This window comes from Bufo bufo, chromosome 3, assembly GCF_905171765.1.
Source record: "Bufo bufo chromosome 3, aBufBuf1.1, whole genome shotgun sequence".
NCBI lineage: Eukaryota > Metazoa > Chordata > Amphibia > Anura > Bufonidae > Bufo > Bufo bufo.
Genome location: NC_053391.1, coordinates 423,534,787 through 423,559,307, shown reverse-complemented (window position 1 = coordinate 423,559,307; position 24,521 = coordinate 423,534,787). Strand labels below are relative to the sequence as shown.

Below are 24,521 nucleotides of genomic sequence, written 5' to 3'. Positions count from 1 at the left end.
GGCATTTTATACTGGGCAACATTTTGGTGGGTACTATGGGGATGAAGAGAGGGGGGTACTATAGGCTCATCTATGGGGGGCACTAAGAAGGGGTATTTTATACTTGCAAATTATGAGGGACACTGAGGGCATCTACTGGGGCATTTTATATGGGGCATTTTATACAGGTACCTTATGGGGGGCACTAGGAAGAAGGGGGAGAGAAGCACTATGGGGGAATTTACTGGGGGCACTATATAGGGGTATTTTATACTGGCACATTATGGGGGCACTACGGGGACATTAGCTCAACTAAGGGCATTAAATGGGGGTATTTTTTGCACTGGCACATTATAAGGAGAATTATTACTACTGGGGGCATTATGATGGGCTTTATTACTACTGGGGGTCTATGGGGAACATGATTACTAGTATGGGCACTATGGGAGCATTATTACTTCTAGGGCACAGTGGGGACATGTTGGGGACACTGTAGGATCACTATTACTACCATGTGTGCTCTAGCAGAGAAAGTGGGACTTTTGGGAGCACTATTACTGTGGGGGTACCTTGGCACAGTATCAGCTTACCACAATTATTTTTGGGGGACATTATGTTTACACTATTAGGGTCAGGGGCACTATTTGCTGGGCACATTTATTTTAGGGCACTGTGTGCCAATAATTATTGAAGGGCACTATCTGCATGGTACTACTATTATTAAGGGGGGTTATCTGTTTCTGCACTATAGTATTGGGGAGCACAACGGCACAGTATTGGGGGTGGTAGGATGGTTTGTCCAGAAGATGGGAGGATGATGGAAAAGTAGTAAACTAAGATTTTTTTTGTCAAACTGCAGAGACGAGAAATGGCTGAAAAATAGTAGTCTGGTCTGAAGGTCTGAAAGGAGAAGATGAGGAAGGAAAACATCTACATCAAAGAGACATCACTGGATGTAAGAGATACAGTACAGACCAAAAGTTTGGACACACCTTCTCATTCAAAGAGTTTTCTTTATTTTCATGACTATGAAAATTGTAGATTCACACTGAAGGCATCAAAACTAAGAATTAACACATGTGGAATTATATACATAACAAACAAGTGTGAAACAACTGAAAATATGTCATATTCTAGGTTCTTCAAAGTAGCCACTTTTTGCTTTGATTACTGCTTTGCACACTCTTGGCATTCTCTTGATGAGCTTCAAGAGCTAGTCCCCTGAAATGGTTTTCACTTCACAGGTGTGCCCTGTCAGGTTTAATAAGTGGGATTTCTTGCCTTATAAATGGGGTTGGGACCATCAGTTGCGTTGAGGAGAAGTCAGGTGGATACACAGCTGATAGTCCTACTGAATAGACTGTTAGAATTTGTATTATGGCAAGAAAAAAGCTGCTAAGTAAAGAAAAACGAGTGGCCATCATTACTTTAAGAAATTAAGGTGAGTCAGTCAGCCGAAAAATTGGGAAAACTTTGAAAATAAGGGCTATTTGACCATGAAGGAGAGTGATGGGGTGCTGCGCCAGATGACCTGGCCTCTACAGTCACCGGACCTGAACCCAATCAAGATGGTTTGGGGTGAGCTGGACTGCAGAGTGAAGGCAAAAGGGCCAACAAGTGCTAAGCATCTCTGGGAACTCCTTCAAGACTGTTGGAAGACCATTTCAGGTGACTACCTCTTGAAGCTCATCAAGAGAATGCCAAGAGTGTGCAAAGCAGTAATCAAAGCAAAAGGTGGCTACTTTGAAGAACCCAGAATATGACATATTTTCAGTTGTTTCACACTTGTTTGTTATGTATATAATTCCACATGTGTTAATTCATAGTTTTGATGCCTTCATAGTCATGAAAATAAAGAAAACTCTTTAAATGAGAAGGTGGATTCCATACTTTTGGTCTGTACTGTATGTTGCACTGTATTACCCTGTATGTAGGGGTGGATGAAGGGGTTAGTAGTACAGTACTATCTGCACATTGTAAAAAAAAAAAAAAGTAATCCGCAAAATACTATATATTTGTGTCAGAAGTTGTGATTTTTTTATTTTTTATAATAATGATACAGCCATTTTATTTGATACTTTTGTGCCGATTATTTTTTTCCCCCTCTATATTAAGGGACACTATAGTCACCAGAACCACAACAGCTAAACATAGTAGTTCTGGTGTCTATAGCATGTCTGGTGTCTATAGCATGTCTATAGCATTTTTTTGTGTGTTGTGGTGGAGGGCGTGATTACATGCTAGGGCGTGGGAAGGCGGGATTCTTGCCCAGGGTCCAAATAATATTAAAGACAGCCCTGCATATATGGATATCGGTAAATGCATGTTAGTTGATGGTAACAAATAGCCTGTTTAAAAACCACTGCACTGGTGGATTTTTTAAGCTTTTTAAAATTTTAAAATTGTTCTATATATGATCCCTTATTGGGGGCAGATAAATCTGCCAGTGTTTATACACACACAGTAGTATTGGAAGAAGTATTGGCTTGTTCTGAACAAGCAGTCCAAAAAATATCCATTAATGGAGGAAGTTGCCTGCCCGTCTTTATACAGGTAGAATTGGAAAAATCAATGGCTCGTTCTGAACTAGCAGTCCAAAAATGTAACATTTTTCGGGAGCAGCAGCAGTACAGTTTGGGAGCTGGATGTGCAGAGGATGTGCGGCTGTGTAGAGGTACTAGTAGTGGTAGTAGCAGTAATAGCAACAGCAGGAGTACAGTAGGGAACCTGACATACAAGGCAGCAGATGTGTGACTGTGTAGGAATAGCAGTAGTAGCAGCAGCAGGAGTAGCAGTTGCAGTTCAGAATGGAACATGATGGACAGGCAGACAGTAGCAGGGGTATCATTGGGCCAGATAAATGGTGAAAAAATACCATTAATCTGTTCATTGCCATCAGTAGAAGATGAAAATCCTCATGGATCCATACCTGATTAATTTTCGCAAATATAATGTTCATTTATAATATTCCAATATTCTTCTATTAATCATTTTCAGCAACATTGTCCCTAGTGCATGAGCGCTTGCCACGTCTCTCCATATGCTCAACTCACAGGACAATGGCAGAGACTGTGCGGGGTGAGAGTTTTATAGGGCTGTGACATCACGGGGGATGGCTATCTACGGATTGGCTGGCTGCATGGCAATATAGGTGATCATGCGTTCCCGGGCTTGTCTCCTCTACTTTTATAGTTTCAGCCATCATTTTAGGAAAACTGATTCGTTACCATGAAGCGCAAGGAAATTTGGATTCATTTAGAATTGAAGTTTTCCTAAACTTCAGACTGAATTCTGCTTTGGACTTTGCTCAGCATAAAACTAACCTCCACACTGAATTCCCTCCCTGACAGTACAGTGGAGACAGAGCAAGGCAGTAAACTGATAGCAAATTGTCACGAACTTACCTGTCTGGGCTCAGCTCTACGGTCTTTGGCTTTGACATGGCCGCGCAATGCTCTGTTTCTTCCCGCAGCATTCGTGTGCTGGGGGAGATTGATGGTGGGCTAAGTGACAGAGCAGCTGCCCAGTTGCTGTGTGGATTGTATTCTGTCCTATGTCTATGCTAGCCCTGATACATCAGGAGTTACAGTGCTTATAAACGGGTCTCAGTCAGGACAGCATATACATACAGCTTTGACTCCCAACCTGTTCTCTAATAAGGACCTTAAAGGCTAAATTCGCAACAGGTGTTTGATCTGCAGTGACCAGGTTTGGGGTGGCCCCAATGCTACGCTGGGTCCCCCGGACACAGTTGAGGTGTCACCACGTGTTGCTGCTCTCCGGAAGGGATGGTAAGGCGTGGTGCCCCCAAATGGGAAATAAGTCCAGAGAGTCAGGGTCTGCAGTAAACCAGGGTGCTTCTTTATTGGAGGAATTCAGGTACAAAACAATACAGGTGAGGCATTAGGCGGGCTTCTCCAGTCTCCTCCCTGGCAGAAGAAGGGCTTGATGCTGAGGAAAGGCCTGAGCTAGCTGTCCCTCTTTCTCTTCAGAAGGCTGGTAACCTGGTCCAAAGCTGGTGATCCTGGGTCTCAGGCAGCATATCCCCGTCTCAGCATCTTCTTCTGGTCACTCAGTAGTCTGGCAGAGTCTCCTCCCTGGCAGAAGAAGCGTTTGATGCTTAGGAAAGGCCTGAGCTAGCTGTCCCTCTCTCTCTCAGAAGGCTGGCATCCTGGTCAAGGGACCACAGTCTGTAGCTTAGTAGTCTGGGTGGCTCCTTGGTCACAGGTCTAGTAATCCATGGTCTGTGGCTCAGCGTCCCCATCTCAGCATCTTCTTCTGGTCACTCATGCAGGCTGGCATGAGTCTCCCCTCCAAGCACTGGTCCCTAACTGAAGCACACTGGGGCTCTGACTGCTCTCCTTATATACAGTTTTTGCTAGACTAGAACTTTCTGGTGGGAGGGATGGAGTGGAGAAACTTAACACAAACAGATATATTGTTTCAGCTCCCGTCTGGTATAGACTTACATTAGAGCTTCAATGATACTCAATGACACAGCAGGTTTTCCAGACCAAAACAAGTTTCCAGACATAAAACCAGACATTTAAAAGGAAGTGTTTTCAGAAATACTACCAGTGCCACGAGCGTCACCAGAGAGACAACAAGAGCTTAGGGAGTTAAATGAGTGGCTCAGAAGCTGATGCAGGAAGGAAGGGTTTGGGTTCATGGAAAATTGGGCCGATTTCTTTGTCAGTTACATGATCTACAGTAGGGACGGGCTGCACCTTAATCGGGAGGGTGCAACTTCTCTGGGGGAAAAAATTGTTAGATGACTGGAGAAGCCTTTAAACTAAGATCTGGGGGGGCATACTAATAAGGGGTAGAAAGTGTAAATAGATTGGTATATAGGAGGGGGCAGTGGGGATTTAGTGGGGGCTGGGGTTAGTGAGGAAAGTAAGGAGAAGACTGGGCAGAACTGTACACCGATGAAAAATAGAGCTGCTGGTAACAAGAACCTGTTACATAAAAAACATCAACCAAGGTAACCAAAAAATTGGGGATATTCAATTTACAGGTAATAGTAATTTAAAATGTATTTTCATAAATGCCAGATGTCTAGCTAGCAAAATGGGGGAGCTGGAGGCTATGGTACAAGAAGAACACATAGGTGTGGCTGAAACATCATTGGACACATCACATGACTGGGCTGTTAATATTGAGGGTTTCACACTATTGAGTAAAGACAGGGTCAATAGAAAAGGCGGTGGCGTGTGCCTGTATGTGAGGAGTGATCTGACATGTGTGAAAGAGGCAATTGTGGGTGCAGACGGTGAGGATGTTGAAACCTTATGGGTGGAATTTCAAAGGGATATAAACATTGAAAAACTAATACTTGGTGTAATCTATAGACCCCCTAATATCACAGAGGAGATAGAAGCTCAACTGTATAACCAAATAAAGTGGGCTGAACAGGCTGGCACAGTGGTCATAATGGGAGATTTTAACTTCCCAGACATTGACTGGGGTCATGGTTCTGCCTCAACCGCAAAGGGGAGAAAATTCCTCAACTTGCTGCAGGACCACTTTATGGGCCAGTTTGTAGAAGATCCCACTATGGGCAATGCTCTGTTGTATCTGGTAATTTCTAATGATGCAGTGATTGTTGGAAATGTTACTGTTTGAGAAACACTATGTAATAGTGACCACAATATAATTATATTCCCCCTAAATTATAAGAAGCAAACTCTGTCAGACAGAGCAAAAATACTGAATTTGAAAAAAGCTAATTTCCCTGGGTTGAGGGCAGCATTTCAGGGCATAGACTGGGAGCAGCTACTGTCACATAATAATACTTAAAATAAATGGGAGAGCTTTAAATCCACATTGAGTAATTGCACTAAAAAATCTGAGAGGTCAGCTGTAGCCTTTGAAGTTTACAAAGAGCTTAATAAAATCTGTAAAAGTAGATAAAATTTGTGAAAATAAAAAACGAACAGCAGGTGGCAAAAGAGAGCAAAACAAATTCCCAGAAATCCTTTAAATATATAAATGCTAAAAAACCAAGGTCTGAGCAGGTAGGTCTAAATAATAGTAAAGGGGGGTTAGTCACTGAAGATAAGGAAAAGGTAAAGGCAGAGTTACTAAATGGGATTTTAAGCTCTGTATATAAATAAGAAGAGAAAGGAGCTGATATCTGTGGTGCTGTGGCTGTTAGTACATCCAGTAATATACTCAATTGGCAAACTGTAGATATGGTCCAACCTAAGTTAAATAAGGTAAATGTTAGCAAGGCTCTGGGTCCAGATGGATTACACCCAAAAGTTCTTAAAGAGCTCAGTTCAGTCTCTTCAGATTCTCTAGGTACTGGTACAGTGCCAAGTAATTGGTGCAAATGTGGTACCCATATTCAAAAAAGGATCTAGGTCCTCCACAGGTAATTATAGACCAGTTATTTTAACTTCTGTTGTTGGAAAAATGTTTGAAGGACTCTTAAGGGATTATATACAGGAGTATGTGACTGTAAATGATATTATAATTGATAACCAACATGGGAGGTTAGTAGAAGCCTGGACAGAGGGGCAGCTGTGGATATAGTGTTTCTGGGTTTTGTAAAGGCTTTTGATACTGTCCCTCATAGATATTTAATAGGTAAAGTAAGGTCTATAGGCTTGGAAAGTATAGTTTGTAATTGGATTGAAAACTGGCTGAAGGACCATGTCCAGAGAGTCGTGGTCAATAATTCTTATTCAGAATGGTTCTGGGTTATAAGTGGTGTACCCCAAGGTTCAGTGCTGGGTCCTCTATTATTTAATTTATTTATGATTAAAGCCAAATATCCCTAACTTTTTGTGAGTAGTGTGTATATATATATATATATATATATATATATATATATATATACAGTACAGACCAAAAGTTTGGACACACCTTCTCATTCAAAGAGTTTTCTTTATTTTCATGACTATGAAGGCATCAAAACTATGAATTAACACATGTGGAATTATATACATAACAAACAAGTGTGAAACAACAGAAAATATGTCATATTCTAGGTTCTTCAAAGTAGCCACCTTTTGCTTTGATTACTGCTTTGCACACTCTTGGCATTCTCTTGATGACCTTCAAGAGGTAGTCCCCTGAAATGGTCTTCCAACAGTCTTGAAGGAGTTCCCAGAAATGCTTAGCACTTGTTGGCCCTTTTGCCTTCACTCTGCGGTCCAGCTCACCCCAAACCATCTCGATTGGGTTCAGGTCCGGTGACTGTGGAGGCCAGGTCATTTGGCGCAGCACCCCATCACTCTCCTTCATGGTCAAATAGCCCTTACTTTCAAAGTTTTCCCAATTTTTCGGCTGACTGACTGACCTTCATTTCTTAAAGTAATGATGGCCACTCGTTTTTCTTTACTTAGCTGCTTTTTTCTTGCCATAATACAAATTCTAACAGTCTATTCAGTAGGACTATCAGCTGTGTATCCACCTGACTTCTCCTCAACGCAACTGATGGTCCCAACCCCATTTATAAGGCAAGAAATCCCACTTATTAAACCTGACAGGGCACACCTGTGAAGTGAAAACCATTTCAGGGGACTAGCTCTTGAAGCTCATCAAGAGAATGCCAAGAGTGTGCAAAGCAGTAATCAAAGCAAAAGGTGGCTACTTTGAAGAACCTAGAATATGACATATTTTCAGTTGTTTCACACTTGTTTGTTATGTATATAATTCCACATGTGTTAATTCTTAGTTTTGATGCCTTCAGTGTGAATCTACAATTTTCATAGTCATGAAAATAAAGAATGAGAAGGTGTGTCCAAACTTTTGGTCTGTACTGTGTATATATATATATATATACATACACTCACCTAAAGAATAATTAGGGACACCTGTTCTATTTCTCATTAATGCAATTAGTCAACCAATCACATGGCAGTTGCTTCAATGCATTTAGGGTTGTAGTCCTGGTCAAGACAATCTCCTGAACTCCAAAATGAATGTCAGAATGGGAAAGAAAGGTGATTTAAGCAATTTTGAGCGTGGCATGGTTGTTGGTGCCAGAAGGGCCAGTCTGAGTTTTTCACAATCTGCTCAGTTACTGGGATTTTCACTCACAACCATTTCTAGGGTTTACAAAGAATGGTGTGAAAAGGGAAAAACATCCAGTATGCGGCAGTCCTGTGGGCAAAAATGCCTTGTGGATGCTAGAGGTCAGAGGAGAATGGGCCGACTGATTCAAGCTGATAGAAGAGCAACGTTGACTGAAATAACCACTCGTTACAACTGAGGTATGCAGCAAAGCATTTGTGAAGCCACAACACGCACAACCTTGAGGCGGATGGGCTACAACAGCAGAAGACCCCACCGGGTACCACTCATCTCCACTACAAATAGGAAAAAGAGGCTACAATTTGCACAAGCTCACCAAAATTGGACTGTTGAAGACTGGAAAAATGTTGCCTGGTCTGATGAGTCTCAATTTCTGTCAAGACATTCAAATGAGTCCGAATTTGGCGTAAACAGAATGAGAACATGTATCCATCCTCTGATGGCTACTTCCAGCAGGATAATGCACCATGTCACAAAGCTCGAATCATTTCAAATTGGTTTCTTGAACATGACAATGAGTTCACTGTACTAAAATGGCCCCCACAGTCACCAGATCTCAACCCAATAGAGCATCTTTGGGATGTGGTGGAACGGGAGCTTCGTGCCCTGGATGTGCATCCCTCAAATCTCCATCAACTGCAAGATGCTATCCTATCAATATGGGACAACATTTCTAAAGAATGCTATCAGCACCTTGTTGAATCAATGCCACATAGCATTAAGGCAATTCTGAAGGCAAAAGGGGGTCCAACACCGTATTAGTATGGTGTTCCTAATAATTCTTTAGGTGAGTATATATACGGTATATATATATATATATATATATATATATATAAAATAAATACAAATAACATGGATTTCTGTTCATGTTATCTTTCCCTCTGTCTCCATCAATCAGACTGCATGCTTGCGTTCTAATAGTCACATTTGGAGGAAAGGGGGTATTTTTTTTTTCTCAAAAAAGAAAGCACTTGCTCATCTAACCTTAGGCCATTTATTGATGCCAAGATCAAGATTTTTACCAGCGTTAAGATCACAGCACCAAATAAACACACAAACATCAATAAAGTACTGTATACATTTCACATTTCCCTATCCTGTCCGTACCTGATCATTAGAGTAAAAAATACATACTGATTCTGTAGTGATACCCATTAAACGGTTCAGTAATAGTGATGATAATTAGCATTAGAAAGGAATATCTAATATATTTCCGACAGAAGGAAAACATTTTCATCAGTCAGACAAGACATTTTCACTCACTGACTTGCCATAAATGATTGATTTCAAGTACTGTAATTTTCAGACGGGTGTAATACATGTTTGTTTGTTTTTTTATGCCCATATTCTGAATGCAAAACCTAGACCTCCCGCGCTTCACCAGAACCAGAAATAAGGCACTTTAAAGAGGCACTCCCGCAAAATATTTTATACACTGACCTGCTAGAAAGGTACATGATGTAATCTGTAGTGAAGGTAATCTTCTTGTGAGTTATCCCCTCCCTTCTGTTACCCGGCTGTGTCGTGTGACCAGCAATCAGACCTGCCAAATAACACAGCATATTATGTGTGGAGAGGAAGTCAGTTTCTCTATCTATTCCTATGGGAGCCTCAATGTCAGTCTCCTAGGAATGAATAGAGAAGTAACTGACTTCCTGTCCCGAGTCAGTTGGGGATCAGAGTAATGGTCACATGACACAGCAAAAAATTTGAAGGGATGGAATAGCTCACAAATACAGTCACTAATGAGAATATTACATTCACTACAGATTACATCATGTACCTTTCTAGCAGGTCAGAGAATGCTAATTTTTGTGGCAGTTCTTCTTTAACTAATTTTCTGATGAACTGCAGGAGGCTCATAGTATATGAGTAATATAGCCCTCATATTACACCCGTCTGCAAGCAGGCTTAGTAAATGCATTATATTAGGCTTAAAAATTTATCATTTTTAATTAGGATTTTTGGTCTTTCCAGTTCTGGTGATTTTATAAAAATAAATGCATGTAACTTTAGGCCTAAGTCGTATGTTTAAACTCTGCACATGTTGAAATTTTGATTTTATTTTTAGGAGGTGTGATCTGTATAACTTTCAGCATGAGTCACAGTTTTATCCACTGATATCAACTTTTGCAAAAAGTGACACAAAGTTGCCAGGAGTCTTCTTTCAGAAAATGTATAGTGGGGGGGGGGGGGGGGGAGTATGATTTTTTTTTATTTTGTAATTTAGTTTTTATTTGTCAAAACTGTGAGAATTGTCCTGGCAAAATGTTCAATGTTCAAACAACCTTGGCAGTGAATGAGTTAAATTACCAAATCCAGGTTTGAGGACAGGACCTGCTTCAGGGTCCTATAAAGTAAATACAGACTACAGTAAACATAAAATGGGGCAACCATTGCCTAGTGTCCAAAGAAGCAGTTTACCATGGTACTGGTAAAGAGCAGGGCAGTGCATGTAGCACTGGTACAACACATAACAGAGCATGAAGTACAGGCAGATGGCAATACAGTACAAGTTGTACAGGTAGGGGAATGGGGTAGTAGATGTAGTGTAGAACAGTGCATTTAGCTCTGTACTATTCTACAGAGAGGAGATATTAGACAACAAATCAGTGCATGGCCCTCATTAATACATTGTAGACTTGTGGGATCTATATTTTCAGGTAGTTTGGAAGTGAAATAAAGGTGGTACAATCAATCTCAAGCGCCACAGATATGCACTGATGGAATTGTGCTTTCACGTTATGATGGCCCGGAAAGACTATTGTAATATCAAAAGGGACCACTACACCATGTTACAAAAAATAAATAGCAATGTAATGTTAGATACATTTAGTTTTTCTACCTGCAATAGAAATCATTTGTGTCATGGACTGGTGTCTTCTTGCTCAATGTTATTCTCATGAACAACTTGTCAACACTGTTAATATATTTTGGTGTCTCCCGTGAAGAGGTAGTGATATCATATGCACTTGTAGCCCAATTCAGAAAGTCAATTAATTTAGCAATCCACATGGCAAAAAGCCACCGTTTTAGTTCTGAAGGGATGCCAAAAGTGTGTGCTCGGCAGGGAATCTGCCAAACTAGCAATTTTAAAATGTTTTGAATTATAGAAAGTGGGAGGAGATGTAAGTAGTGTATGACAAAGGTTTGTTGAGGACAGGGGACAGTGCCAAGGTATACAAATTCTTAGTCATTTTCCACTTGGAGAATGTTACTGCCTGAATAGAATAGATGATTTCTATCAAGCTGGTTCATCGTACAGAATTGTTTGAACAAAGGTAATGAATGACATTAATAAATATAAGTAAAAATACCAGAATTCGGTAATTCAATAATTAAACTGTGCATATCAATCCAATATTTGGATGACCAGAAATAATAATAGACCCTGTGCTCTAGGCTGTAATTCAATCTACCATGTACTTCAATTTTATACCTATTTAAAGTTTATTTTTTTCATTTTTGGGCTTCTGTTCCTAACAGTGACAGATATTTAACCCCTTCCCAAAGTTGGGTCTTTAAATATGGCACAGTGTGTAACATAGTCATGGAGTTTCTGCTGTTCTAAACAGTAGACACCTGGGGTTAATGTCTGCGATTGACAATAACGCCGATCACTGACCTTTAACCCCTCAAATTCCAACAATCAGGAAACCTGTTCACTGCGATAGCCTGGGTCTCTCTGAAGAAACCCATGCTATTTCAGTTGTAGTTTCCATGGAGTCCTGCCAACTGAGAGAACATAGAAAATCTGCAATGAATTGCAATATAAGGGAGAAGCCAGCTAATAATTGCTTCTTGTAGTCACCTACAGTAACATAAAACGTTAACAAAAGTAAAAAAGAAAAGTTTAAAAAAATCTAAAAATCTAAATTCAAATCATCATCTTTGCCCATAATTAAAAAAAATATATTAAAAAAAGAATATCATAGGTATCACTGCATCCCAAAATGCCCAAACTATTAAAGTATAAACGCATTATTTTCATTGCTTTACTTCTCAAAAAAATGGATCAAAAAGTCATACACACTCCAAAATGCTATCAATAAAAACTACTAATCACTTGCAAAAAGTAAGCCCCCATACAGCTCTGTAAACATAGCTATAAAAAGTTATGGTGGTGATAAAAAATAATTTTTCCGAAGTTTTTTTTTCAGTATTGAAACGCAAGAAATACTATACAAATGTGGCATTGTTGTAATTGTATTGATCCAGAGAATAAAGCTAAGTTGTCAGTTTTACTGCATGGCATTTTACTAAACTAGAGGTGTGCTTTCATTGAAGATAGTTTGTAATCTGGAAAAGTAGATCATAAGAGGCAATGTAACGAGTGTTTACAGGTAGACATTTTTTTGCAGCTTAAAGCAATGTTAGTATCAAGTGTCTGTGGTCGTTACCTACTACAGTAGATCAGTATGAGAGCCAACATTACTGCCTACTGGACGGCAAATAAAGGTGTTTTTTTATTAATTATTTTACCAGCTTAGTAAATGTTAAACTGAAAAAGAAGAATTCTGTGTTGTTTGCAGGCCACTGGACTCCCAAGTGGCTTATATACTAAAAATGTCAGATTATTATACATGAAAGCTGAAATCATGCTCATCATAACTTCTCTATTTAATACATACCTAGGGCTTCAGTAAACGATTATTTTAGCAAAAAAAAAAAGAAAAAATGGAAAGAAAAAGAAGAATTCTGTATCTAGAATTAGTATGGCACATGATATGCTACATACGCTTAGATTTTTGAATATTAGCATGCCTTTCCCATTCCAAGATGATCTTGTGCATGGAAAGATTTTATTCAGTTAGATTTATATTACCGTACTTCCAAAGCTCACATGGCAGCAATAACATTACCTAATTATTTTCTTTTAAAATACAAACCGGATTCCAAAAAAGTTGGGACACTAAACAAATTGTGAATAGAAACTGAATGCAATGATGTGGAGATGGCAAATGTCAATATTTTATTTGTAATAGAACGTAGATGACAGATCAAACGTTTAATCCGAATAAATGTATCATTTTAAAGGAAAAATACGTTGATTCAAAATTTCACGGTGTCAACAAATCCCCAAAAAGTTGGGACAAGTAGCAATAAGAGGCTGGAAAAAGTAAATTTGAGCATAACGAAGAGCTGGAAGACCAATTAACACTAATTAGGTCAATTGGCAACATGATTGGGTATAAAAAGAGCTTCTCAGAGTGGCAGTGTCTCTCAGAAGCCAAGATGGGTAGAGGATCACCAATTCCCATAATGTTGCGCAGAAAGATAGTGGAGCAAAATCAGAAAGGTGTTACCCAGCGAAAAATTGCAAAGACTTTGCATCTATCATCATCAACTGTGCATAACATCATCCGAAGATTCAGAGAATCTGGAACAATCTCTGTGCGTAAGGGTCAAGGCCGTAAAACCATACTGGATGCCCGTGATCTCCGGGCCCTTAAACGACACTGCACCACAAACAGGAATGCTACTGTAAAGGAAATCACAGAATGGGCTCAGGAATACTTCCAGAAACCATTGTCAGTGAACACAATCCACCGTTGGCAGCTGAAACTCTACAGTGCAAAGAAGAAGCCATTTCTAAGCAAGATCCACAAGCTCAGGTGTTTTCACTGGGCCAGGGATCATTTAAAATGGAGTGTGGCAAAATGGAAGTCACGATTCGAAGTTTTTTTAGGAAATCTGGGACGCCATGTCATCCGGACCAAAGAGGACAAGGACAACCCAAGTTGTTATCAACGCTCAGTTCAGAAGCCTGCATCTCTGATGGTATGGGGTTGCATGAGTGCGTGTGGCATGGGCAGCTTGCATGTCTGGAAAGGCACCATCAATGCAGAAAAATATATTCAGGTTCTAGAACAACATATGCTCCCATCCAGACGTCATCTCTTTCAGGGAAGACCCTGCATTTTTCAACAAGATAATGCCAGACCACATTCTGCATCAATCACAACATCATGGCTGCGTAGGAGAAGGATCCGGGTACTGAAATGGCCAGTCTGCAGTCCAGATCTTTCACCTATAGAGAACATTTGGCGCATCATAAAGAGGAAGGTGCAACAAAGAAGGCCCAAGACGATTGAACAGTTAGAGGCCTGTATTAGACAAGAATGGGAGAGCATTCCTATTTCTAAACTTGAGAAACTGGTCTCCTCGGTCCCCAGACGTCTGTTGAGTGTTGTAAGAAGAAGGGGAGATGCCACACAGTGGTGAAAATGGCCTTGTCCCAACTTTTTGGGGATTTGTTGACACCATGAAATTCTGATTCAACATATTTTTCCCTTAAAATGGTACATTTTCTCAGTTTAAACTTTTGTTCCGTGATTTATGTTCTATTCTGAATAAAATATTAGAAGTTGGCACCTCCACATCATTGCATTCAGTTTTTATTCACGATTTGTATAGTGTCCCAACTTTTTTGGAATCTGATTTGTATATTTTTATTGAAAAGATATAAACAATGAGTTTACTTTGGATTATACAGTTGAATGTACAGAAGAAAAAAACTAAAGATTATTCATAATCCCTGATGTTAAAGACATAATATCTTGAGATATGCTGTAATAACCACACTGGCCGGGTAAAATAAATACAGAGATTTCCATGTATTATTCAGGGGCAGTGTAGTGTGGCAGAAAAGCACTCTAACAATACATGTAGTAACAATATAAACCAGTAAATATTAACTTGTAGGGGTGAGGGAAGGGGTGAGAAGGGGATGGAGACACAACCAAATTTTGCAGCTGAAGCATACAGTTGAAGGATAGAAAGGATGGAAGGTACAAGGTTTGGAATAGAGCATACTATCCTTCAAAAGCCTGAAATGTAAGGAAGGGCTCTTATGATGGTTAGCTTGATGCATCACTGGAGCCTAACTGAGCTACCTCTCCCTGTGCAAACTCTCTAAAAATGGACCAAGGTTCTGTCTATGTTGTGTATCTTAGTTGGTGTCACATACCATCTGGCTATTATTTTGAAACGGTTTTCTTGCATGTTAACATATCTGGATGTAATTTTAGGGGATTTAAAAGGTAGTTTGAGTTGGTTTAGTATAAAGGATGCCTGAAGGTCTTTTTCCCAAACAGCAATGGTAAGGAGTATGTTATATACAGTAGAATGAAGTTTTTTAGGCGGTCTATTTCACTGAATAATAGTCTCCAACCATGCAGTGCAAAATATGAAATTTGAGAGGTTGTGTCACTTCAGCAAGTGACATTTATCATGTAGACAAAGTATACAAGGCACTTACTAATGTATTGTGATTGTCCATATTGCCTCCTTTGCTGTCTGGATTCATTTTTCCATCCCATTATACACTGCTCATTTCCATGGTTATGACCACCCTGCAATCCATCAGTGGTGGCCATGCTTGGACACTAACGGAAAAAGCAAAAGTGCTTTTTCCTATAGTGTGCAAGCATGACCACCGCTGCTGATTGCAGGCTAGTCATAACCATGGAAATGAGCATGTATAATGTGATAGAAAAATGAATCCAGCAAAGAAAAAAAGGCAATATGGACAATCACAATACATTAGTAAGTCACTTGCATTAACTTTCTCTACATGATAAATGCTATTTTCTTAAGTGACACAACACCTTTAAATGTAGGAGTGTTTAAAAACACCTTTCCTTCCTCTGTAGTTGGAAGCAGACCTTTTGAGATGACTAGAAAATTACCTATTCCTAACTTAATTAAGAGGTATTGAAAAAGTGTAATATATGGTTTTATACAATATAGTAAATAGACTGTATATGCATATATTGTATGAAATAATAATTAGACATTATGTATGCAAAAGTATTAGGCTCCATTCAGACGTCCGTAGAATGTGTCCGCACCCGTTCCGCAATTATCCGGAACAGGTGCGGACCCATTCATTCTCTATAGGGCAGTGTGCTGTCCGCATCCACATTTCCGGAGCGCGGCTCCAAACTTTCGGTCTGCGGCTCCGGAAAAAAATAGAACATGTCCTATTCTTGTCCGCAATAGCGGACAAGAATAGACAGTTCTATGGGGGTGCTGGCCGGGTGTATTGCGGATCCGCAATACACTACAGACGTGTGAATGGCCCCCTAATATCACTATATGACCAGAAAACGAGGAAGCAATAGAGATGAAAAGAGAACCAAACATTATAACTGCATTTTAGGGTAGTGTTTGCTGACCATAGCTCCACGAATTAGGGCATTTTGTAACACTCAAGTGCTATTGAGTCTGTAAATTACAGTAAATAAGAAACAATCCCATTTTTTTTTTTTTTTTTTTATGTGTGTAGAAATGTTAAATAAAATAAATGCTTTCCAGTAACTGGTAAAAATAGTTCCAATAAATTATCAATGTTACTCTATAAAACATCATTTTGTTGATTTTTGATGCAGGATTACATCCTTCCTGCATGATTCATGAGCCAGTTTTAGTGTGATGTATGGCTTTACAGTTTAAATGTGGATAAGGGTGGGTTCACATCACATTTTTGCCATTTGTTTAACGTATACATTGGGAAAAAAGGATACAAAAGTGTAGCACACTACAATTTTGTATTTTGCAGAGACCAGTAAAAAAAAGTATACATTAACGTATACTTTTTTTTTACAGTGGAACTCTATGGTGAACGGATGCACCGTGTGGCATTAGTGAAGCAAACGTTAACATATATGTTTATTGTATACGCTAAACAGATGGCAAAAACGTGATGTGAACCCACCCTATTAGTCATCATTGAATATTTCCAGCATCCTTTGAAGGGTAATCCTGATTTGATTATGATACTCTATGATGTTCCTGGATTATTTAAGGACACAAGTTACATTTTCAAAATGCAAGTTCGTTAAAAATAAAATTTTCTTCAGGAGAAATTTAAAAACCAATACATAAACACAAAGGCTTGGTTCATATCTTGTTAAGGGCTATGAACACCTTCAGGGATTTTTACTCATTTTTGGCAAAAATAACTTTTTAAATTGGTCTTTAATAACATTTTCAACAGTTTTTGTCCTACAGGGTGAAGTTTCATGCTATCTGCAGAGTGTCTTGCTTTCAGTTTCACAGTGAGACGTCATGTTGCTGTTCATGTTGTACACCCCTTATCTCCTTACTCCTGACAGCTCACAAACATTCATTATAGCTAAATTATTATTAAACCAATAAGAATATTGGGCTATATATCCAGCCATCATAAAAGCAACATGACACCTCAGTGTGAAACTGAAAGTAAGATACTCTGCAGAAAATTTTCTATGACAAATTAAAAAAGATTTTTTTGCCTAAAATGAGTAAGATGCAACCATAACAAACTCCCCTAAAGGTGTTCTTACCCTTTAAGGATCGTTTTAAACATTATGACAAATGTATGAATTTATCTGCAAGTGAGTGCCTTTTAAAATCATTCATCTACTGAAAACTTGAAAAAATATGTATACTGCTCAGGATACATTTTGTTTTGTATATAGTTGTACTAAAATCATAAACTATTTTCTCCAATACAGTTAAGACACAGGTATCCCAACATATTTCAACCATCAGTGTTGCTAACTGTCCTGAAATTCCTGAAAAGTCCGTAAAAATGGGCACTTTTTTGTGGTGTCCCTGAAAAATATAAAAATCCTTTTTTCAGGCTGGCAGTACCTGAGCAGGTCATTGTGATTGTAATTGTCATCATTTTACAGCTCACAGTAAATGTTGATGATGACGCCACATCTGTATATTCACCTATAGACATGTATTACTTAAAATCTTTATCATTTATTGGGGTTTTCCAATATGTCCGTAAAAATGTTGTCTGTGGTTTTGGATTAATTATCCAGAAAAAAATTAAGGTTGGCAGCACTGTCAGTCATACGTATGACAAAAGAAGACTCTTTTGTTTGATTAATGAGCATGTTCAGTGCATGTAGGGGTGTATTTCCTGGGTTAACAGAAAAGTCACTCTCCATAAGGAGATATTCTATTCCCCAAATCATGGGTGAACATAGGAGCATAGAGCACAATCAGTCTTTGAACAAGACTAAGATGTACACATTGTATGAATCTTGTAAACCAATGATATCTAAATAAATATCTATATTCTTTCTTGACATTTATTTTACACTATGCTAAATGACTGCTTCCTAGTTCAGCTCTATTAGTGCCAAGCAATCATCTGTGAATACAGCTTGCACCTACTTAGTAAGTTTAGGCTGCTGCTCCATCCCTACTGCAGCCAGAGGTGCACCACCAATGAGGCCAGGTGAGGCGATCGCCTCAGTCAGCACCAGGTAGGGGTAAGAGGGGGGCAGTGGAAGGGCTATGTGCAATGAGCACTTTTATTGTGGCAAAGGGTTTAGGTTAAGAAATTGGCATGGGGGGGCACCGTTTCAGTTTCATATTTGATACGGTTGAAAAGAGACATAAGTCCATCAAGTTCAACCAAGGGATAGGTAGGGACGTGAATCCCAGAAGGAAGTGAGACAGATTTCTACACAAGTTTTTGCCTCAGGCAGCAGATAGGCTATGTGCACCCCTGACTGCAGCTCTGCCTCTTTAGATTAGCTGCTGTGTGTAAACATAAGCCAATCGCAATTATCATGATCTCCACTGCAGAAAGGGCAGAATTATTCAAATATTACCTGCCCACATAGCAGCAAGATGCTACCATATGATTGAATATGGGGGTCCCTGCAGCAGCTTTGAGAAGGTAGATCCTGGGGAGAAGAGGACACTGGCTAGCTTTCCTCTATACCTAGAAGTCATCTCAGCTCTGGTCATGTCTATAATAATAAACTGGGGAGTTTCTTTAATCTAACAAGTTAGGCTACTTTCACACTAGTGTTCGGGGCTTCGCTTGTGAGCTCCGTTTGAAGGCTCTCACAAGCGGCCCCGAACGCATCCGTCCAGCCCTAATGCATTCTGAGTGGACGCGGATCCGCTCAGAATGCATCAGTCTGGCAGCGTTCAGCTTCCGCTCCGCTCAGCAAGCGGACACCTGAACGCTGCTTGCAGCGTTCGGGTGTCCGCCTGGCCGTGCGGGGGCAAGCGGATCCGTCCAGACTTACAATGTAAGTCAATGGTGACGAATCCGTTTGAAGATGACACAATATGGCTCAATCTTCAAACGGATCCGTCCCCCATTGACTTTCAATGTAAAGTCTGGACGGATCCGTCTGAACTACTTTCACACTTAGAATTTTTTCTAAGCTATAATGCAGACGGATCCGTTCTGAACGGATCCAAACGTCTGCATTGTAGGAGCGGATCCATCTGTGCAGACAGCAGACGGATCCGCTATGAACGCTAGTGTGAAAGTAGCCTTATTTATATGAACATGGTCTGATTGAGGTGCTGTACATTGATATGTAGTGCAGTAAGTCTACTGTGTTATGTGCCACTTGTGCAGGGGGTGGGAGACTAGGGGCCCACCTTGCTCAGGGGCCCAGTTGGGGATTCACCTGTACCCCTGTGGGCCAGTCCGAGCCTGATTACATAGCAAGAATAGGTAATTGCTGTATACAGTATATACTGAAACAAATGAGGCTTAGCAAAGCAGAGATACAGCTCTGCCTGGTATTGTATTCATTCAGAAAGACTTCAGTGACATCACAAATCTCAAATATAGGCAATGGATCACACAAGAAACTGTGGTTTTCATCGGATTACCTATACATCACTTCATTATATTTTTAGTGTTGAAAACATTTTTTCACTTTTTTATACTGAAAAATAGTTTGCATATACAGAATTTAAATGAAAAACAGCCATACAGGAAAAAAGTGATTTGCTGAACTTAATAGAAATAATCAAATTTCCTAAAGCAGCCAAATGATTTTCAGTTTCTTTAACGGCATAATATTTGCAAGATGTTGCGAATCAGTATGCTTTTCATATGTTACTTGATCAAATGCTGTGTTCTGTCAAGTTAATGAATAGAATAATGTTTTGTTGCACACAGTAATTATTGATAGGTAGAAGCCCTCAAGCAGAGAACCTCCCAGGTTTGTTGGGCTTAACCCACTGCATCAAGTATTTTATACTCAATTCCTACCTATCTATAACGTGTCCCACCAACCAAAGCTATGGTACGTTTACCAACTAAATATAGGCAATGTGCACAATAGCATCACCCCTTTTCTAATTTCCAACAATGCTATCGTTGCTATTTTCTGGAAAAAAAATTATGAAAAATGCCATGTTTCTTTTTCTTCTAGCTCTATCGTCCAAGTACATTTTTCTTTAAAGCTTTAAAACAGACATGATGACAGTAGAGGGAAACCAGTAGTACTATATATTTGTGTCAGTATTAATATCACACATTTTAATCAACAAATAGCTCAGTAACTTATAGTTTTATTATGTCCCAATGTTCACTGCCTGATTTTATTGACAATCCAGTGTGTGAAACCACAGCAGAAAAGTGTACATGGCACCTTTATGTGTTGTGACACAGTGAGAGGTTTGGTCTGGGAAAACAGGTATTTTCCTCCCAGCATGTGCTGCTGGGCTGATTTCCAGCCAGGTGAGGTCAAATACTGGACCGGATTTTAAGTGCCGGTCCGGGTTTTGGCAGCACCTGGCTGTCCTTAAATAGGCAGCTGGGCTCAGCAGAGATGTCTCTGTTTTTGGGATCTGAGGCTTTGTGCCGTGCTGGAGGGCTGAGAGCCGCACGCTGGGGAACAGGCCCCCTAAAGCCCGCTGTGGACTATTGGAGGCAGAATTGCTAGCAAGGTGACATGTTATATAAACTTTCCATTGAGTGTGAATTAACACCAAGACTGCAAAGTTACTTGATGTTTTGTGCAATTGCTCAAGTGTGAATAAACACTGATGTTTTGAGTTAAGACCTTGTATTTTGCCTCTGTTCTGCGCCCGCTTGTCCTGACTACCAGAGCGAGTCCCCACAGTGTATATTGCCACCTATTTACTGACTGATTAGAGATTAGCTAAGTTTTGAAAAATTCAATTCGGCAACTTCGCCAAATTTAGCCAAGAATTTCGATTTTTTACGAATTAACTTAGCACAAATCGCTATAAATCAGGTATACCCAGGCCACTCTGCCTTTCATTTAATTATGAAGACCACACTGTATAGCCCCTTCTTCATTGTTAATGGCCATGCGGCACCTTTAAACAGGGGCTGTTGCTGGTATGGGGTTTGACTGGTTAGGTGGGGGCACAATATGCATATTAAACTGTTCTTGCCTGCAGTCTCCTGCAGGTTATTTGACAGTAAACACTGAATATTAATCAGCTCTGGCATACCCACTTCTTCAACCCCAGAACTCTCCTGCCCTGCAGGTGGGAGCCTTTCTTCTGCCATCTGCTTTTCCTTCTTTTTCACATCATCTAATATCGATGAGAATATGTCATCAGGAACATCCACCTCCTCCTCTATTTGCATATTGCTGACTTTTCTAGGACATAGAGACTTTGAAGGATGATTTGGAAGAAGTTAAGCCAGGAAAAGATGAGGATGGTCATCATTAAGACCTGATCCCCCTAAGGGGTGCAGACTGGATGGTATTTGTTGGCACTCTGGCAGTAAAATAATAAAGACTTCCATCTTATTGGTATTGAATTACATTTATGGCTGATGTAGGAATAAGTAAATGAAGGAAAAAATAAATAAAACTGACGCAGCATAAGCCTCCCTGCATTTTCCTTGCACTCTCCCTCTCCAATATTTTTTGATTAATCATTTCATGCAACACTCTCCCTAGCGCATGAATGCTTGCCACGTCTCTCCCTATGCTCAGCTCAGAGGACAATGGTGGAGACTGTGCGGGATGAGGGTTTTAAAGGGCTATGAAATCACAGGAGATGGCTATCTGCAGATTGGCTGGCTGCACAGCATTTTGGGTGATTTCATGTTCCCGGGCTTCTTACTTTCACTTTGTAAAACGTGCAGCCGCCATTTTAAGAAAAACTGATTTGTTGCAATTTGTTGCAAATTGAAGTGTTCCTAAACTTTGGACTGAATTCTGCTTCAAATGCTTCTCTTTACTCAACACTATCACTGATATTATATTTTATGATCTCTAATAAATTGCTACAATAAAGGGATGCTACACTCACATATGTGTATGGTGTGTTGATTCCTGTGACATATACCACTTATGCATCAATTATGCCTTCAATCCTCAAGGAAATCTGATTGTTTACAGAGGATAGCAGAATTTATTTTGTCCGAGACTGCTTTGATATATGTCACCTGGTGTGCATCAGTTATGTATTCCATCCTCTATTATAGATAATATAAGACATAAGGGAACGATTGACAATTTTAATTGATGAATAGTGCAGCATGCTCAGCTATGTTCAACAATGCCATGCTCATATTTCCTGTGAGGACCTCTTTCTAAATCAGCATGGATAGGTGCTTACAAAATATATCTCTTTCCGATAATGAACCTGGCAGAATCAGACATAGCCCATTAACTTTGATGGGCACCATGTAATCTTCATAGCAGTCTTCAGCTTGACTTGGGAGAATCAACAAATGGCTGAACAGACCCTTTATAAGCCAAATACATTTACTGCATTAAGATCTGTCACATACAGAATATTCTTCTGTACAGAAGTAGCAGAGCTCAGTGGAACACTTTGCAACACAGTTGCACATATACAGTATAGTTCTTCCCCTTGAAACATTTCAAAAGCATGAAATGCAAGAACACTGTGTCAATGCTAGATATTCCTAATTACACAGTGATCCCTGAGTTTTCCAACTGGCAATCAAATTGTGTTAACTACTCAGCTAACAGTCCCCAAATATTTCTGAATTACACTTTGCCTTTATTCTGTTCTTCTAGAAGATGATCTGTGTTGTCCTCACAGGATTAAAACTGGCTCCATAGCTTTAATTGTCTCCACTAGTCGTAAACCTCACCGCCACTGTTCTCCCACAGTTGGTGCTGTTTGCTTTGCCACCCAATACTAGTGAATTATCAGAGGGGCAGTCTGTACCACCCAATATTAATGGCTGAGGTGACTTCCCAAAGACATTGGGTGGTGAAGACTGGCCACATGACAATTGACTAGTATTGAGTGTCAAAACTAACAGCACAATTTTCAGGTTAACAGGGTGCTAAAAGGAAAAAAAAAGCAACAGAAACAGTGAAGAGCTGGTGTAAATATATGCAACCAGTTTCAGTGATGTTAGGAAATAACAGGTCTCTCTTTAACCAGTTGAAGACCAGGCAGTCCACCCCCCCCCCCCCCCCCACCAACACATATTTTCATTTTGTTCCGTATATGTGACTTCGAAAGCCACACAGCCTCCATAAACAAAAATAAAATTGTTATGATGTGAAGCAAAAATTCTGAACTGCTAATTAAGTGTGAACAGAAATAAGCTCTAGATGAAAATCAGGTGCTTCCCTGTAGGAGTTCGTCTAAAAAGTCACAATCGAAATAAGATGATTTCTTCCTGACAACTTGTTTCTATCTAAGGAAAGGTACCATATCAATTTATGAGTAACATTTTTTTTTTACAAAAAAATATACTTTTCTCTAATATGTCAAAGACTGAGAGAACATTGTCTGCTCTGTAATATGCAGAGATCTCATTGTGCAGGAGAAAGAACTGAGCTGTTCCCTTCAACTATTGTCAGTGGTGTATTATCTGTCCCTAGGGATGTTACTATAATTGAGTCGATTTTAAACTAATTAAATGTATCTCAAATTTCTAAAAAATTTGAATTCCAGCAAAATCCAAATCTTTTGCATTTCAATTCAGACAAATCTCTTAGAATGATTGTCACCATTTTTCAGGTCAAAATAGAGAGAAGAAGACATCTGCCACCAAAAAAAGATTATTTTGGTCCATGTTTGAGTAAATAAAATCCATCGGTGTAGTGTGTTATTAAACAGGCTGATTCTTACCACCGACTATCATCGGTTTACCCATAGCCACATGTGTCACTGTCACTTTGACATTACTTATGCTGTCTTGGCATTAAAAAGCTTGAAAGGGGTTGGATACAGTCCTAGGAGAGCTCAGATTGTTATACACAACCTTCCAGGGCAATTTAACTACTTTTGATTTGGGTCGAATAATTTATTCGTACGTGAATCGAATCTGCAGGCCGATTCATTAGAATCAGACCTAAAGTGAATTTTAAGAAATGGGCTCAACCTCTCTTTTATTTCCTGATATTATAATCTTTTATGTGATGAGAATAAGATGGATGCTGAGAAGTGATCTCTGTAAAAAAAAAAATAAAGTGTCAGTCTGTTGCGAGTGATCATATTTTTTTAACATAGATAGTGGCATGAAAAATAATAGATAGATGCTCTGAATATATTGAATAACTTTACAATGTGTCTTTATACGGGTTAGTTCTGTTTTTAAGTTTTTAAGTAAAGGTAACATTTCCTTTACCATTCCTTTCTTCTGTCACCTGGAAATTTAGAAGAACTGTATGTGGTTTACTAACTGTGTTTCCAAGTGATTTGCATTGATTACAAAGATGCAACCTTAGACTTTTTCCAGTGGAATCAATGTTTTTTGTGAG

General features: G+C 39.5%; 1 protein-coding gene and 1 long non-coding RNA gene across 22 annotated transcripts in view; both read left to right on the top strand.

Annotated features, from left to right (window-relative positions):
* LOC120995626 (ABI family member 3 binding protein) overlaps positions 1-24,521 on the top strand; it is a 409,717-nt gene that overhangs the window by 30,927 nt on the left and 354,269 nt on the right. The gene's annotated exons all lie outside the window — the stretch shown is intronic.
* LOC120995628 lies at positions 17,703-18,387 on the top strand. The gene is made up of 3 exons (XR_005777637.1): positions 17,703-17,714; positions 18,046-18,047; positions 18,236-18,387. It is a non-coding gene; the product is annotated as an uncharacterized LOC120995628 (long non-coding RNA).